The sequence below is a fragment of the Molothrus ater genome, chromosome 7 (assembly GCF_012460135.2).
Source record: "Molothrus ater isolate BHLD 08-10-18 breed brown headed cowbird chromosome 7, BPBGC_Mater_1.1, whole genome shotgun sequence".
Taxonomy (NCBI): domain Eukaryota; kingdom Metazoa; phylum Chordata; class Aves; order Passeriformes; family Icteridae; genus Molothrus; species Molothrus ater.
The window spans coordinates 32,064,101-32,076,867 of record NC_050484.2 but is presented as its reverse complement, the minus strand read 5'-3'; positions in this window follow the sequence as shown (position 1 = coordinate 32,076,867).

The window sequence follows — 12,767 nt, the reverse complement described above, 5'->3', positions numbered from 1 at the left end:
AACATCCTTGAGGCTGCTCTGAAACCAGCCCCATGAGCAGTGGGACTGTCAGGAGCTGCCAAGAGAGCGGTTTTGCCACTTCTTGAGTATACAGCACCTTTCTCATCCAGGCATTAACTACAGACTGGTAACATTTACTGCCTTGAAGGCAATGAGTCTTCACTGCAAGCAATTTCCTAAGCATGTGTCACTGACTTCATTCTCAAAGCTTTTATTTTTACAGGTCATCATAACCCAGTTCCTTTCTTCTCTTCATAAAGGAACTTGTGTATATAAAGTGCCACTTAGGGCACTCCCAAATTGTGTTAGACACTCTGTCAACAGCCTGTGGCACTGCCTCATGACACAGAGACATAGAGGAGGTGGGGGCAGCACCTGCCCAAGCCTGCAAGTGCCAGGTGTACAAAGTGAGAAGCTCTCCAGCACTGACACAGAAGTGCCTGTGCCGAGGTGGACTCCAGTAGGTGAACAAAGTCAGCAGCTAATCAACCCTCATGGTGTGGAAGGGTCATGTAGCCCATGGCCAGACCAATGAATGCCTAATTTGTCACATTACTATTAAATATATTGCATTTCCACCCTTTAGTATCAATTTTCTCCCCAGCACCTTCAGAAGAGCAGAATGAAAGACGATGGAGAGTTCCTTGCTGTAGCTAAGTAGGAGAGTGAGATTATCCCTAAATGAAGCCACAAAGCTGCTTCTAATTTCTGCCCAATGTTAGCCAACCTGCAGATAATCACATCAGCGAGGTGTGACTCCCTCCACATCAGTAGGAAACTCATCCTTAAGCAGGAGAAGTAGATTAGCAGGGAACTTTGCTATTCCTCTTCTTGTAAGCCTTGAGAGTGTATGCACAAAGCAGGTGACCTATTCCTCATCACAGACATGCAAATGCCAGACATCAAAGAACCCTTCTAACTGAATTCTCAGCATAATTAATTTTCACCAGAAACTGGTTTAACCTTTTAATCCATCCGAGCTAATAGATAGTAAATGGCCTTCATTATTGCAACATCAGAACAGCTCCCAGTTTTTTCAGATGAAGGCCTGTCACCACATCTTGTGAGGTAAAGAAGTACTAACCACCCTCCTGCACTGGGGTAAAGCACCAGGCAAATGCCAACTAAATAAACTTTTCAATTTTATGTATGAAACCATGCCTGATAAGGGCACCATTTCTCCTCTCACAACAGTTTCTTCCACAGAAAAAAGTTTTGGAAGTTTAAACTGTCATCTCACATTGCATACTTTTCCACCACCCACACAGGAAAGATGCTCACTCTGGCTCCAGGGAGCTGAGAAAAGCCAGAAAGGGCCATTTGCCCCTCAGAGAGATCTCCCAGTTCATACAGCGCTAAGTGTCAATAGCAGTCTGGCAGCATCCTCACAGCTCAAAGGGGGCTTGAACCATAGGTCTAAAAAAACTGAATTCCCTATGGCACGATGAGTCAGCGTGCAGAATTCAAAACAGAATTCAAATTCGAGTTTGCAAGTTTGATGGATAATATAATGAAGCAAACCAGTGCCTCTGACCTGAATTTCTTGAGAGCCACAGTCCAACCCTCCCTGCTGAGCTGGGCAGCTCAGGTACAGCACAGATGTTGCAGGAAGTCATCGATTCCCTTTGTCAGAAGCAGGCAAAAAGCACTCAGCAGTAATCTGTTCTCTACATCTTTTACTTTCAACAACAGAAAAATTCACTGGAGTAATTCAAAGTTAGAAGAAATTGTAAAGGGTCAAATGAAAACGTATCACACCTCTAATTTCTTCACAGAATCACAATGCATAAGGGGATTTCTGTTGTCTTCCAAGTCTGACAGCAAAGATTGGATTTATGCAAATTATAAGGTTAAAATAATTAGAGATAGGTCAAAGGTATAAATCAAACAACCAGAGCTGACATGTCTAAAATTCTGCATGCTAAACAATCAAGTTGTTTAAAGCCAAAACATTTATTGGTGCTTATTTACATAGAAAAAAATATTAAGGAAGGATTTGCTAAACTATCTGGTTGTTGAGCATGTACAAACATTTACTGTCTGTGTATTTTACAGGTCTCACAAGGGAAGACAAAGTCTTGCTCTCATCTGTATTTCTGCAGAAGAATTAACATTTATGAAGTAGCAGGAGAATATTTCAATCCCCTTCCCTACCTCTAATTTAAACACAACGAGCAGAAAGCCACCCAAGAAATGGATTATGACAGATCTGTGAAACAGGTGGCTCAGCCATAGCCCAGCAATGCAGGCAAAAAATGGAGGAAAGGATGAGGAAAAAGTCCCAATTTAAACAAATGAATAAAAAATTACAACTCTATTTTTTCAACAATTACTAGTGGTGCTCCCTTTCTGTGGAAAGGTTACTGTTGCCTGAAAGGAACAAGGAAAAAATGCAAAGAAACAACAAAAAAATCTCCCACAAAATTTTGTCTTGAAAACTAAAATACTTTTGTTTGAAACGCCCCATTCATCAGACTGCCCCACCCAGGAGCTCTTCAGAACGTCTGGATCAGTCCTGCATCAATCCAGGGATTTCTGTACATATTTGTCAGGCTTGAACTTGGATATTTCATGAAAGAAAAAAGCTATTTTGTGAGTAGCTGTAGTGAAAAATCATTTGCTGTGGAGTGAACTTATGTACCTTATTTACCTATGATACCTTATTTATGTCTGAGTCTCTTGTTTTTTCCATTATTGTTTTAGCAATGTCCTATGAATAGATGGAGATAGAGTGGAAATAAGAAGAGACACACAGTCCAGCTCTGCATTTGTTATCTGAAATTATGCACATAATGGCCAATAGGAGATAATTAATATCCCTTTTGGTCAGCTTATCAGCAGAGTAGTGTAAAGTAGAGGTTCACGTAACATTAAATATTCCATGGAAGAAAACAAACCCCTGCATGTTTCATGGTGAAATAAATTACCAAATACAACTGTACATTGACTTTTGATAGGTAACATAGTAAATAAATAAATAGATAAATGCATCTTTTAGAAGAGAGGTTTTTGTTCCTGCACTTAACAAGTGAAGAGGGGAGGGAAAATAGAACCTGAGCTTATTTTAATGGTTTTTTCCCCATGTTATGCTTGAAGTATCAGTGACTGATAATGGCCTACATTGCCTAGCAAAGAAATAGTGCCTTTTTCTAAACACAATGAATTGGCACTCATGAGGTTTGCTCTCTTCCTTCTCACAGTATGGCAGAGCAGTTTTGCTCATACCTGATCCATTTTGTTTCTTCAGTTCCATTTCTTTTTTCCCCCATTCATCTCTGTCCTCTCCTTCTACTTAAAAACTCATTTATTGTGCTCCATAGTTCATTAAAATGTTCCTTGCTCCAAAGCCACTTTAAAATACATTCTACATCTCTACTTCTCCTTTAAGTCATTTTAAGTCACTTTTTGTCTTTCAGTTTTTAGTGACCTCAGATGACTTTCCCTATGACTGAAGTCCATTTAACACAATATGCACACATAGCAATTTAGGGAAATTACAGAAAAACTCTGGCAATGACTCCATATCAGTGAGGGAGCGCTGGAGCAGTGTGAAAGCAATCTGTGGGTATTACAGATATCCTTTTCTTTCATTTCCCGGACATTGGAAGAATTCGTTTGGAATTGAGCTAAGCAAATGGTTCGCAATTATTTACTCGCTTAATGTAATCTCTTTTTGTTTGAATTATTTGTGAACAGTTTGCAATCATCTCATTAATTATTTGAAATAATTTGATAAATAATTTCATGATCCACCCACGTGCACAAGACAAGCTTTGTAAACACAAGCTTACAATATTCTGCTTGGAACAAAAATTACTAAGCACATTTCTGTCTTTTGGGGGCATTTTTCTATAATTATATTCATTATTCTAAGGCAGTAAATGTCCACTTAGAGAAAAAAAATGAAAAATGTACAAATTATTTCAGTTCAGAAACTCTTAATTTATATTTAGTACAAAAACGAAGTATTTAATTTGGATATGAAAAGTTTATATAATTAAATTTAATTGCCGCCTGAAAAAATTCCATGCGTAGTTGACAAGATAGAGGTATATGTGTTTACAAGAACCACTTTTCCTTTTTTCAGCTAAAGAAAGGCAGTTGAGAAGAAATATCTTATAAGATACTTCAGGGATGCCATTCTTAAAATATTAACAGTACTTTATTTACTACAGCACCGTCCTTAGCAGCACTGTAATAAAAGCTCTGTCTGTGTTTCCATTTTATCCTGACTTCAAAAATTTTATGTACAGCACTCCTAACACTGCAGTGTGGTTTAAAATTTAGCTTGGAAATGAAACGAAAGAGAGGAAAGTTGCTCATTTTGTTTGTTTGTTTGTTTTGTTCTTTAGGTACTAAAGGACAGCTATTCAGAAGGAATTTACACCTGTGTAAGGACAGTTTGCACCTCCTTCTCGGAGACCATTTTTGTGTTCTTCAATCAACAGCTGCTCACTGATCTTGAAAGCCTGAACTTTAGGCATATGATTCCAAAGGCAGAAGCCAGATCAATCCCTCCAAAATAGTTTTATGGGGTTTTTTCTTTTTTTATTTCAAGGGAGCAGTTTGAGTCATTGGAGATTTTCAGAACTAGACAGGACAAAATCCTGAGCAATCCCTGACCTGATGTTGTTGGTTCTGTGTGGGGGAGGACTCTGAACAAGATGGCCCTCAGAGGTCCCTTCCAAACTGTGTTTTTCTATGTTGCAAGTTCACAAACTCCATAGGAAGAGGTGGCATTTGAAAAGGGCTGAAACTTTCCTTTCTATCTTAAGCTAGTGCTTTTTTTATTTTGATCTTTTTTAATGCAGTTACCCAGTATCTCTTTAATGAGAGAACTTAGCTGCCATTTTTCTCCTGCAAAAGGGCAATTTTAGTAGCAAGGTTCATGGTACTCCTATAATAAACCCCTATTAAAGCCTTTTTTTTGTTAGTTTGCTTGCTTTTGGTTGGTTTTTTTTTTAACCTAAATAGACTGTAAGATACAACTTTGCACAAGAATAAAAGCTTTGAGTAGTTTGATCGAAAGAATTAATAACTGTTATTTCCTAAATGGAGACATTTGATTTGGAATGCTTGTAAAATACTTTGCTTTTCTACAGCACCTAAAATACAAGATTCTGAAAGTCTTTGCTGACATTTCTTTCTCTCTTCAAATACTTCTGTAGGAAAGGTGAGAAGTGAGGTTAAGAGAGACTCAAAATACACTAGTGAGAGACTCCATGACATTTCCAGCCTCCTATTCTTCTGCTGCAGCCACTCGAATTGTTCCCACACTCCAGTTCAGCACCTGCACTGGTATGATAAACCTTGGGAGCTCCTGTAGTCAATCAAGTTAATGACATGCACTTTAACTAAGCCACCAAGGCTATGAAGGAGCAGTTAGTCTACAGATGCAACAATTCAGGCAGGTTTATAAGGTCTCTAAATGTATATTTACAAGATAAACAGTAATAGACTCATCACACAGCACACAGAGAAAGCAACCAGCCATTCCAGAGACTTAGTGCAACTCCAGCTGACAGCACTAGTTGCAGATGGGACATTTTTGCCATTATGGGCCATTTTTGCCATTAAGCCAACCTTGATGCCGGGTCTGTGCCAGTAAATCTGATCACTCTTAATGCTGTTCTGCATTAGCATTGCATCTGAGCCAACTGCTTCCCAGGCAGATCAGATCACATCAGATCAAATCAGATCACATCACATCACTCTCCATGTCAATCTGCACTATCACTGCTTGCCCAGCTCTGCTCAGGGTGAAGATAAAACCCAGGGCAAACATGTTGATAGATAAGATAAGGTGAAACAGCAGCAGAGAAATTCCCAGTGTCATTGTTTCAAAAGGCAGTCTTCCTGCAGAGCAGGACTGTTTGTTTAATCTCCTGGCAGTGTCTTAGTGAGATGTGAGCCTGAGTTCCCCAACTTCACTTCGAGCTGCCACTACAGGCTGCATCCTCTGCCAAGCTAATCCTAAGGGCTTTTCTGTGCCTGTAGATGTATTCTGGAGGGAACTGACTAAGTCTAGAGCCAACATGATAAATGAGAACATTTTTCCACCTTGGTTTCAATAAGGTCTTTAATTGGAAGAGCTAGCAGAATATACTTGAGCCTCAAAGAGTTTTCATACCACAACACAAATTTTAGATCACCCAAACCAACCTGGAATTACAAATGTGGAATTTCATCTCAAGCTTCTCTATTTTCTTTCTTCCTTGACTTATTACTGTGCATTTATCCTCCTAAGAGCCCCAGATATTTCACACATTGAGGATCTTGTACATCCAAACTCCATTTGCAGCTCTCACAAGGGTTCTCTTTTCATACCTCTTTCATTCCTTCTTTCTTCTGTACTTGAAAGCTACCTCAACACTCCAAAGAGCTCACTGGAGTACTCAGAGCTAGACAGTCTCTCTCTGTAGAGATTTTCTAGGTGACACATAGTCATGTCAGCATGTATTGCTGTTAGTACCAGCACTAAATTATTCAAGGCCCACATAAAAGTCTCTTTGGATACCAAGACATGCCTATGTCTTATGTTAAAAAATAGTCTGGAGGGCAAAAATTATATTTTTCATCTGCATAAATGATCCTCTGAAGCAGAATGCCTATACTGCACCTGAAATCCTCAAGGTAAAAAATCAAAGGTAAATGTTGTTTCTGGGATACCAAGCTGTCCTCTCAGGTCAAAAATGGCAAGTATAGAAATAAAACCAAAAATAAGGATCCTCCCCTTGCTAACAGGCAGCAGAAGAGTGACGATTGAGTCACAACAGTCTTAAAGCAAAAAGAAACTATGAAAATATGCGGGGGACTTTCTCTTCTTTTCTTTAGAATACCAACGAGCTCACCATTCTGCCGGACAAACTACACCCAGCCTAATGATTCAAAGACTAATTAGAACATTTACTTTACAGCCCATTTGCTGCAGCAACAATGAAGCATTATGTAGATACACTTCCTCCTGCAGGGGCCAGGAAGGACATACTGTTGACAGAATTTTAAATGAAAGGGAAAATGAAATTTCCATTAAACCCTCTCATAAGCAGATCAGCTTGCATTCATTCCTGTAAAGGCTCAGTAGTCCAGCCCTGATCAGCAAAATACTGAGCCCCTAAAGATTAAGAGTAGGCGATCTCAGCATTTTCAGCTTTTACAGTGCTCACATCTCTAAGTTAAGCACATAGTTAAATGATTTCAGAACAGAGCCTTGTACCCCATCTGTGACTCCAGCAGTTTGAATGGTATCCATTAGCCTGTGTATTCAGAGAAGAAAGGAAAAAGAAGCTAATTGCACTGCAATTTATGTTCCTTATTTTCTCTTGCATTGTAGACAGAATTTCTTATCATTTCTCATTACCTGTAAAAAGGGGATAACTTGAAAGTTTAAGCTGTCCAACATAAACCTGTCAGTTCCTGTAACAGCTAAATTTTGTAAATGCTACTGTTACACACAGGCTCACTCTGAAATTCAGAAGATGCTGGAATAAGTACATAAGTACTGCTTTTTAAACTAAATAATTTGCCTTCATAGTCCTTTCTTTTTTGACCACTGTATCACTAAAAGATTTACTGCACTAGAGGAGAGGTCTGGCACAAAAAACCAGACCCCGCTTCTCTATCTGTCATTGCCTAATGACTGCTTTTATTTATCTTTGAGCTACACTCATTAAACTTCTTAGATCTTCTCTTCTTCTGCATTGCCATTTGTGTGTGGAAAAAGGACAGGGTACTGGCTGTAATTTTTTCCCACATTTGGTTGGTCTAATGGCCCCATCAAGACTTGTGTTGCTACAGCTGAGGAGGTACCATGGAAAGGGATGAGGAGCTGGAGGGTAGAAGTCAGCATCTCCTTAAATCAGAGCTGCTGCTGCTGCTGCAAAGACAGTAAAGGATATCTTAGTGCTGTGCTGTAGAAAACAAGCAAGCTGCAAAGAATCATTTTTATGGGCTAGACCCTGCTGGTTTTACTCATGTTGGAAGTCCTGGCATCATTAAATGTAACTGTAAGTGTGAATTAAGAAAGCAGTGTTTGAATTTTTATTTATGTGGTCTCCTGTGCAATAACCCTGGATGGAAATGCATTTGTTAAGTTTTAAATGCACTCCAGGTTTTATCATTACAAGAGTAGCACTGCCTTCACACAGCTTTTCTGCAAAATAAATATACTGTCTGCCATAAACACACTGTCTTTTCATCTGAACTCCTCATTACTACATCTTCAGATTTTTTAATCTGCAATGCAAATAGACAGGTTGGTGGTCATTACACACTATGTTTCTATATCTTCTTGAGCTTAATTTAAAACAGATACAATTCTGTCTTATGAATACATTGGGGTTTGATGTTCTAAATAGACTTTTAGAGTAGATGCTTATTCTGACTCCATTATTTTCCCTTTCACCCTAAATAAAGTTTTCCCAGATCACTGTTGCTACTGCAGAGAAATAGATTTTCTATTTTGCCTTGAAAGAAATGTGAAAAAGGAAAATGCTGATGGCACAAGAAGCAATTTGAATCCCATGATAGAAAACATAGCCTTAGCAGACAATGCACAGTAATAAATAACAGTATAGGAACGCTGGGTTTTTTGTTATCAGAAGAGAAATGCAAGGCACACATTTTTAAACAAATAAATGTTTCCTTTTGCCCTTTTTTTGGTACTAAGAGAAAGGTGGTAGAAAGCAAGACAGTAGACCTGAAAAATAACATGCCCTGTCTATCATTCAGCCAGTACAGAATTGGTTTTGTTTTTTAATAATGTGCATTGGTTCCACTGTTGTACAGACCAGGAACAAAGGACGGGCGACAGATAGAGGTCAGGCACGATTACAACCAGTCATTTCCTCAAGGTGTCTTGGTACCCTTCGCTGTTATTTCCATTGTCATTATCCTGTGTGTGGAATAGCAAAGGGAAAGCTGTACATCTCACTTCTGTGAATGTGTTGGGCTGTTTGTTTTAGGCTTTGCCACAGGTAAATCAGATTTAGTAGGAGTGATTCACCAGGTGGATATTCTTCCTTAACTATAATAGCACAATACAAGACTGGAGTTTCAGGGATGACAAAGCATACATTAAGAGCTATGCAAGAAGATAGTTCGTGTCCTGTGTGACTACCAGAGCTTATTACATTGCTCTTGATGTAACAGGGTGAATTTAAAACTTTGTGAAGTGCTGCCTTGTGACTGGCAAACTACTTCTGACATGAAGCTGAAAGCTGCTGCTGTTTGATGGCTCTTCGGTGACCTTTCAGAGGAGAAAGGATGGCCTCAGTCCAAGTTATAGCACACAGACATCCATATCACTGCCAGGAGCAGCTTCCACTCTGAGGGAGAATGAGTTCAATCACTCTTGTGGGCAGGGATTCCCCAATCACACCCCATCTTTCAGAATTGCTAATCACAGCTCTCATTCTTTTCCTAGGTATTACAGCTCGGAGCACGAGCTCCACAGCTAATGCTGATTAGATGCACAGATGATGATGATGATGATGATGCACAGATCACTGGGCAACACCATTTTTCTCATCTAACTTCTTATGCAAATGATCATAGAGAAAAATCAGCTATTATTGCTTATGAGTATTATTGCCACCAAAGTTCAACAGAAAGTGAACACAAACAAACAGATTCATCTCAAACAGATTCACGATGTGCCATAATCAGGTCTTTTGAAAAGGTCCACATTACCTCATTCAGAGTTGATTTGTAAGTCACACCATTTCAATGTCACAAACAGCCCGGTTAAATGTCAATAGAGAGGAATATTAAAAGAAGTTTATGCTTGTGTAACAGAGAGCAGATAACTTCTATGGCAGTCAGGGACTGCCATATGTGAAATTGCCTTTGTGGGCCAGAATGCAGACACTAAATCTTTACCCATATAACTCACAGAAAAGAAGGAACATCCTCCCATCCCTGGCCAGTCAATTAACAGAAATGTTTGTCTTGGGCTGTAAGAAAATTTCCTGCTTCTTCTTAATTCCTTTCCTCTGTGAGTTTTGCCAACATTTTCCTTTTCCCAGACTTAGCTGGCATGCTCTGTGCTCTTCGATTGTCACCTGCCCCAGGTGGAGGCTGCATTTCCACAGCACATTGAGTAGGGAATGCAAAGCATCTCTGCTCTGTATAATAGAAGTTATTATTCCCATTATTATTTTTAATGCACAGTTAACTGTAGAACATGGGAATATGCTGACAGCTCATGTCTAATCACCCCTGTTGCAGCAAAATATGCTTTGTTTACAAGGAATATACACACCAGCTCTTTTGTTTCTAATTATCACCAACTCTTTGCTGCATCAGAAAGAGAAAGAAATAAGCCATCTAAACCAAAAATTATTATAACCAGTGGAAATCAGCTCTCTTACAGCTGACTTTATTTATCTGAACGTGAACAGGAAGGAATGTACAGGAGTGACACACCAGGAGAAGAGCTTACGCTGTGTCTTTTTAATGGAGTCAATATCCAGTGTATATAGACTGGAAAATATGCAAAGGCACACAATGCAGGAAACTGTGAACAGTCTGCTTGGAAAGCACAGGCCAGCAGTGACCACTAGGTCATCTTATTAAAGATGAAAAATGGCTTAGCTTTGAAACAAAAGCCAGTTACCTCCTATTTAATATCTTGATGTGGTTGCAGGAGCATAGAGACAAAATACAAAAGCTAAAGCACAACTATAAATACACAAGAAAACAGCAACATGAGAATACTTCCTAAATACATTAGCAATAAATAGAAAGAGACAGTCTGGGGAAAGAAATCAAGTAACAGAAATGTTTTGTGCTGGTTTTATTCAAACCTGGACCCATTTGTGATTTACCTTTGAAGTCAGAGGGGCAGGCAAGTGTCTAACGACAGAAAAAGGCAACCTATAAAATAGCAAGCTCCCTAAAAGTCAGCCTGACTTGTTTCTAGGACAGGTTAATAGGCTTCTGAGCTGAGGATTAGTTTTAGATTAACCTCAGAAAAGCTTTTTACACAATCTCTTGTGATATTGTCAAAAATGAGCTAAGCTGGCACAATCTCGATGAAGTTATTGTACAAGCACTAAAAAATGTCTGTAAAATTGTTGGTTAACTGCCAAAAGGAAATGATGTGTTGAGCAAAGCTCCTGCAAGAGCCTAAGCTAAGCTCAGTGCTATTCAGCATTTTTATGAATGACTTCAGTGATGGAATAAAACACACAGTAATTAAATTCACAGATAATATCAAGCTGGCAGGATGCATAGGGACTCTTGGAGACAGGATTAAAATTCAAAACTTATCTTAACAAACTGAAGATACAAATAAGATACAATTCAGGGAAAACAAGTGCAATATACTTACATAGAAATCATCAGTTGTGCACATACAACATGTGGAATACCTAATAACACAATTAATTCAGAAAAAAAAAAAGATGTGGAGGATAAACGGTTACCAGCAGAACACGAGTTAGTATTTTTGCTAATAAAATTACCTTTCTGCAAGGTGTGTGATGAAGATGTCACACATAGGACGTTTGAAGGAGCCCTCAGCAGGCCACAGCCTGAGGCTGGAGCACTGTAGGAGTTTAATTCACCAAACTTCCAGGAAGAAACAAGTCAGCTGGACAGCTGAGAGCAGCAGGAACAATCAAAGGTTTGAAAACACCTTCTGAGAGGAGAGGTTGAGAGAATTGCATTTGTTTAACTCAGCCAAGACTCAAGGAGACACAACAACAGTCATCAAATAACAGAGAAGTTTTGCAAGAGGTTAACCTTACTGCCCATTCTGTTGAAATGTTTCAATTGCAGACAGGAGTACTAAAGGACAAGTTAAACAAACTTAGTCATGAATGATTTCAGAGGGCTGAGGGATCTCTCAGAATCTTCCAATCCTGTCTGCTGCCCTTGTCTTATCAATGTTATTTTTCAAACCTCCTGTAAAAGCACGCTTGCTCTGCCCATGAAAATCTAAGAAAAATAACAAAAATACTACTCTGATTATTTGTTTTTAAATTTATATTAAAGGGTAAATTTCACAGAGTTATTTTAGGTGATCTTCAGAAAATCAGTCACCCTTAAGTTACCAAAAATCAGCAGTCAGTTTTAAGTTAAATAATGGTACACAGGACTAAAAAGGGAAATTATTGCAATTGCTGCAATTATGCAATTGGAGCAATGACATATCTGAGGGAGTGAATGAGAGATTCTAGATATTCTGATCATTTTACCATCATCTATCTGCCCATTTTAAAAGTTTACACAAAATATCAAAGGTACAGTATGGAGGAAACTTAGACTAGAGCTTGTCCAGATAAAGTATTCACTAAACAGATGGTGGTGATAATGAAGCTTTGCAGGGTGAAAGGTAATTAACCTGCTCAAGTGCTCATGACAGGATCCTTGATACAACATCTAAGGGCCTGAAGGCAAAAAGGCAGAAATGAGCAGTAGTTTGAATTCTCAGGTGTGGGATGCCAGAAAGCTGGGCTGCATCAGGGGCTGTTTGTTCACCTGTACAGAAAGTGCTGCACTCACCAGAATACTTAAGGGTTAGTCAGTCACTCCGAGGCTGGACAAGGTACAATTTTAGGTCTGGTCCTGAAAAACGGGATCAGAAACCATTTCTGGACTGGCCAGCTGTGGCTCTTTGGTGACCAGCTGTACTTTGGGGTACCAAGGCCCTGGAGCCCAGAGTGGCCACACACCACTAAGGAATAGCCAACTCTGAACATCTCAGGTCATCTTTCCCTCAGCAAAGTGTCAAGAAAGAAAACATTTGGATGGTTCAGTTAGCA